This window comes from Meleagris gallopavo, chromosome 2, assembly GCF_000146605.3.
Source record: "Meleagris gallopavo isolate NT-WF06-2002-E0010 breed Aviagen turkey brand Nicholas breeding stock chromosome 2, Turkey_5.1, whole genome shotgun sequence".
NCBI lineage: Eukaryota > Metazoa > Chordata > Aves > Galliformes > Phasianidae > Meleagris > Meleagris gallopavo.
Genome location: NC_015012.2, coordinates 81353463 through 81359462, shown reverse-complemented (window position 1 = coordinate 81359462; position 6000 = coordinate 81353463). Strand labels below are relative to the sequence as shown.

General features: G+C 39.0%; 1 protein-coding gene across 1 annotated transcript in view; it reads left to right on the top strand.

Moving 5' to 3' along the window:
* Nucleotides 1–6000, top strand: part of SMAP1 (small ArfGAP 1) — a 92997-nt gene that overhangs the window by 79684 nt on the left and 7313 nt on the right. The gene's annotated exons all lie outside the window — the stretch shown is intronic.

Below are 6000 nucleotides of genomic sequence, written 5' to 3'. Positions count from 1 at the left end.
TTTTAAAGTATTCTCAATATATTTTTTACTTCTTGTCCTCAGATCATTGAACTTTAAGTAATACTTCTTCTGGACTTCTTGCCCGTGCTAGTAGCAGGAGGATTGGAACTAGATGATCTTAAACATCTCTTCCAACCCAAACCATTCTATGTTTCTATGATTATTATTGCGTTGTAATACTGATAGTTAGGACATAATACAGCAGATGCTTCTTTCTTAGACCTACTGGAAATTTGGAATCTCAAACGTCTTCTTCAAAATCAAGAATGAATATCTAGAAAATCTAATCTTGTTTCTGGGGCTGATCTGGCTTTTGTTTCATCTTGGAAACTCGTCTGTCATACCGCCCTCAAAGAAGGGGTAACGTAACCCTGCATGTGGCCCACTCCCTTTCACAGACTGATGATAGTTTGAAAGAGGCCCCACTATCCAGTCTGCTGTAGCTAAGAAGGGCAACTTTCAGCCTCAGAGAATAATGTATTGGTGCTGGACTTGGCTGATACAGATGAGAACGCACTTGCACTGACTTTCATCCTCAGAGCAGCTTTTGAGAGGGAGGCTTTGCCCCACCCGTGGAGCCCTTTTAAGGTAGTTTTGAGGCTTACACTTGCAGAAGGCTTTCTGTCTCGCCCAGTTGAAGTAGGAAGGACCTTATGCATTCTTGAATTTATGGCTTGGGACCTATGATCTGTACTGATATTTCCTTATCCAGCAGTTCTGATATAAAAAATGGAAGAGATGATGATAGAAAGTAATTCTAATTCAACTGGCGTATCGTAATTTTGTTTCAAGTGTTCAATTTATCACTGCGGTCAACTCAAGGCATATTGCCATTGTTACAAGATTTGACTGCGGTTTTTATTCTTTATCTTTTACTCTCCTCTTACCTACTGGCTGCTGAGGACCAACTTTGTGAAAAATGCTAGGTAGGGACTGAAATCACACCTCTTTTTAAATATAAAAGCTACATAAAAGGCAAGCTTCTCTGCGTGTCTTCAGCCACTTGTAAAGGATGAGGAAAATGAGTGGTTCGAGTGTGTTAGCTAAGATTGCAGAGGAAATTGTTGGTATGGATTTTCTTGGCTCTTGTGAATGCCTGTGTTCAAAGTACCAGAAAGAACACTAAGTGCATGTTGTCCTACTATTCTACTGCCTTATGTCAAAATTGATCTAGATAAATCCACCTATAGAAGTAGATGTGAAAAGCAGTAAGCCATTTCCAGCTTCACTGAACTGTTTAATGTATCCAATTTTGTTGTAGATTGGGTAAATTGAAATCTAGAATCATGAGGTTTCCACTCAACCTCCATAATAAACGGACCGGTGATAGTAACGCATGCAGTGGAAAAGATTGACTTCTGGTTTTCACTTTTTCCTGCCTTTCTGATACTGAAAGTGGTTCTCTCTGAGTGTAGTTACTGTTGGTTCAGGACAAAAGGCTCTGGGCGTACAGACCATGTTGCCCAATCAATCTTTTCAGAGAGCTTTCAGAATGTCAGCTTTCTCTTGTTTCGATTTTGTGAGCAAGTGATGTGACCTGCTGGCTAAACAAGTGATTTAGCTGTAGAGTGCAGGGAATCAAAAAGGTATTGTGGTTTAACCTGGCCAGCAGCTCAGCACCACCCAGCCAGTCACTTGTTGACACGATTGTCTGGGTGGTGATGATTGCTCATGGATTAAATAGTGGGATGGCTACAGTGAACTGAATGGTACGTATTAGTAGTTGAAGGAAACAAATTGTCTAAAATACATTTCTGTGATAAAGATTGGCCCTGGAACTTCTGTGCATGGGTGAAATGTTCTGAAATGTGTAGTTTATCACTTACTGTGCAAGTTTCTAGAACAGGTATAGCACTAAGTAAATATATTAGGAAGCATTAAAAAAATGGAAAATACTAATCTCAATATTTGGTATCACCTTGATTGTTTTCTCTAAAGCCTGAACATTACTTGCAGTTAACAAACCAGTCAAGATTTGTGTTGATAATTTACTTTTTTCTCAGTGCCATAATCAGGAGTGGTGAATAGAACTTCTATCAAAGATACAGCATCATGCAGGATAAAATTCTTGGCAATGTTCCTTTTTTAATCAGTAATCTCAAAGAATATGTAATGTAAACAGATAATTTCCCCAGTTTAGACACAGGGAAATGGGGGTAGCAGGGGGTGATGATTAAATAGGTTGCTTTGCAAACTGGGACAGAGTTAATATTCCTTTTTCTTTTACATCCAAAAAGGCCTTGTAGATCTGGATGGTGGTACCTGGTCTGGGCACCACTTCAGGAAGGTAGTTGATGGTGCCTCTCATTTGTCAGTGACATGACTAGTTTGCTTATGATCCAGATACAAGTTGGATGGGATTCAGAAAAGAGTCAGGAAGATACTAGAGACTGGAAACCATGCTTGGTAATCAGAGATTTTTAGGATTCACTCTGTTTAACTTACTGAAGTAAAGAAGCTATATGATCATGATCTTTGATTATTTTCTATGAGGAAGCAAATTGGAAAGTGGGGATAAACACAGTAGGTTTGTGAACATCAAGAAAGAAGGGAATTTGATGCTATTCCTCAAATAGATTGGCAGAAAGAACACTTAATTGTTCATTGCTCACAGAATTGCTTTTCCTTCTCAGCTTAAGCCTTCAGAATAGGATTTTATATTAGGTTAGGATTCATATTCTTATGGCACAGTGGAGCACAAAGGTGTACTGTTTGAATGTTTTGTTATGAGAATGAAGGGTGGTGATGTCTGAAAACCTTAGGAATCATGATGGCTGATGTAGCCAATACTGATTTTAAATGAAAACAGAAGTATTTATTTTTCATTCTCAGAGGTGACTTGAGCATACTGCATGCTGTTGATTTTCAGCTCTCCTTTCAGATGTCTTCATTACAGTCTTCAAAAATACTTCAAATATTTCTTCTTCCTATTCTGTATGGCAGGATGCTAATAAAAATGTTCCATTTGTAAAGGACTGGTAAAGAAGAAGGGGATTGCATGCTTTTTCTAGAATTTTGCCTATTAGCAAGTTTAAGGGGTTTAAAAGTAGCTTACCCAGCTCTTATTGTAAAGCTAGAGAAAGGGCATATGCTAGAAGATGACCAGTTATGCAGTGTTCATGGACAAGAAAAAGGAAAAAATGACATATTTCTGTATTTAGTGAATGTACACTTTTAAAATTGAAGTGAGTATAGCTAAACTGTAAGTATTAGTACAGTGTTTCTTGTTACCAGACACTGTATAGGAACCAAACCAAAGTCTGTAATTATTAGCTGTAATTAACCAATTTCTTAAATTATTTTGGACAGATATTAGTTTCAGATTTTGTATGGGTTTATCTTCCAGCAAAAATGTGATCTTCAGTCTTTGCTGAAACTTGCAGGGAAGGGGAGAAGGGGGGAACGGTGAGGTATGAAGTCTGAAAGTACTGATTCACTGAAGCACTGATGCTTTCCCAAGGCAGGATGTTAAAATCCACTAAGATTACACTTCAGTGGGTTTTTTGTTTTGTTTTGTTTTTTGTTTGTTTGTTTTGTATGTGTGTTTTGCATTGTATTGGGAGCTGAGAGTTGGTTCAGGGGCTACAAAAATATACTTTGGTACAGATGCTTTATATTACCACGTCTGTTTCAAGACAAACTTTCATTTAAAAGCAGTAATATGTTTTAGATAACTTTTTGTTCTCAGATACTCACTTTTCCCAGAGGTGTATGTACCTATGTGACTGCTGCAGATCAGCAGATGAACTTCAGCTTTTCAACAAGCTGTGATGATGAGAATGTTTCCAAGTCCTTAGTTTTTGTGCAAAAAAATGATTTGTTCAAAAGCTTGCTGTGCTGTGAGTGTTAGCTATGTGGGGTCTTACTGGGGAGCTATTGAGCCCTATTTTTATGTGATCCATTGAGTTGTTTATAGCTTCTTGTAGTGGGAGTGGATTGACTCTGCTCATGGTGACTGTAATTGGTTACTGCCAAGCTTATCAAATCTATCTCTTAATTGTAGGAAGTGTTCTTGTTTCCTAGTTACTAGTCTAGTAAAGTCTGTTTGGATTTGCTCAGTTTATCATCATCGAGACAGTTTGTGGACGAATGCCAGGATTTGGTGGCAGGCTGGGCATAGGGGTCACATTGAAACTTCTTATTCAGGTAGTCACCATACACTTCCACTCAGTATCCACTCAGCAGCCATCCTCTGTATTCCCAACTGTAAGCACAAATGGAAGCTGCTCAGGTTTGGGAGTTGGTCATTGGAACTCCCCAGTGCTGTACTGCTCCTGGACCTGCTTCACCACATTGTTCAGAATTTGGTCTCAGTGGTGAGATTATGGAACTTAGAAGGGGTTCAGTGATTGCTAAATTATTAAACTATTTGTATCGGTGGCTGCTTGCTTACCTCTTGAAGAAGCTGAAGAGGACTTCTGCATAGTTTAGAATAAGTTCAGTGTGTTTTAATGTTGGTTAATGCTGGTCCTACGTTCCTTTTTTTTTTCATATGTGTTCAAGTTGTGACAATTCAAATATTGCTGGAATCACTGATGCACAAGATTTTAATTGTTTTGACATCTCCCAAGTGTTGAATTTCTCCTCTTTGGTATTGACCTTTTTTCAGTTCTGGGGCCTCTTTCAGTTTTAAATTCTTGTAACTTCTGATATGAGTCTTGATTTTTCTCACACTGAGTGGCAAGAGTGTGCTTTCTTTTATTATATGTTAGATTCTTGATGAAAAAGATTGCTTCAAGCCATATGGAGACATTCAGTTGTAACTACTCCCTGTGCTTCTTTGGTATTACATCTAAAGAATGCAGTACTTCGGAGAAGATAATGAAGTCTGCATTACTGTGACGTTTCTTCTTCTTGGGCAGCTTGCAGAACGATGGTTTCTGTAATATTGCAATCTGTGCATTTTAAGATGCATTGCACTGTCTTCCTTGGCTGTAATATACAAACTAAGATCTTCATCCACGTTCATCTATGTTTCCTAAACATGTGGTCTGGATAAAGAGGCTTGACAGAGGGAGCGAAAAGTAGAAAGTGTTTGTTCTATAGGAACTATTTCTGCGTGCTAAAAATTTGTAAGCACTGGGAAGTTTCTCCAGACTGCCATAACTGGACCATAGTGAGTAAAGATGTACGTTGTGTATTGCAGAAGCCAGAACAAGCTAATGAATTGCTGAAAAGAGCTGAAATGTAAATATGGTTGATGTTGTTGCAGTACTGGGATCTGCATCACTCTGAGACTGATGGAAGAGAGAGAATCTAAAACAGCTCTTGAAAAGCTGTTCTAATAGTATGCATACTGATAGAGTTTGGAGTGGAGGTAACAGTGCTAAGAGGCTTACGGTCTGATGGATGAATTATGTAGATGTGGCAAAATAGCACATAATTTATTTTGGTCTCCAGACAGGTCAGTTGTGTGCTCTGTTCTTAGTTGTTTTGTTTCTCCTAACCCATTACTTACTGGAAAATGTGAATTTATTAAGGTAAGGAAAAAATTCTGTCCTCTGCCTGGAAAGCTGGGGACAGATGGAGCTTATTTGTCCAACTGCTCTATACAAACAGTCTTTATGGAGAGCAAAGTTAACAAGGATGAAAGGAAAGTTTCAGGATGATCAAAAGGAGTAGTATTTGAAAGAATTTAAGGTGGATGTTGAAAGCTGGTGGAAGGATTCAGCTGAGAGCCAAAGAATTGAGACAAAAACAGCTGAGTACTTGTTAGACTGCAAAACTATTTGATTTGTTCAAAACCTTGGAAACCAAAGCAGAGAGAAAATTCAGTCCTCTTAAACGTCTTCATATGATCTGGATGATGGGGCAGAGTGCACCCTCGGCAAGTTTGGAGATAACATAAAGCTGGGAGAAGTGGCTGGCACATCAGAAGGCTGTGCTGCCATTCAGAACCACCTGGACAGGCTGGAGAGCTGGGCTGGCAGAATCCTCTTGAGGTGCAGCAAGGGGAAGTTCAGAGTCCTGCACCTGGGGAGCAGCAACCCCTGGCACCAA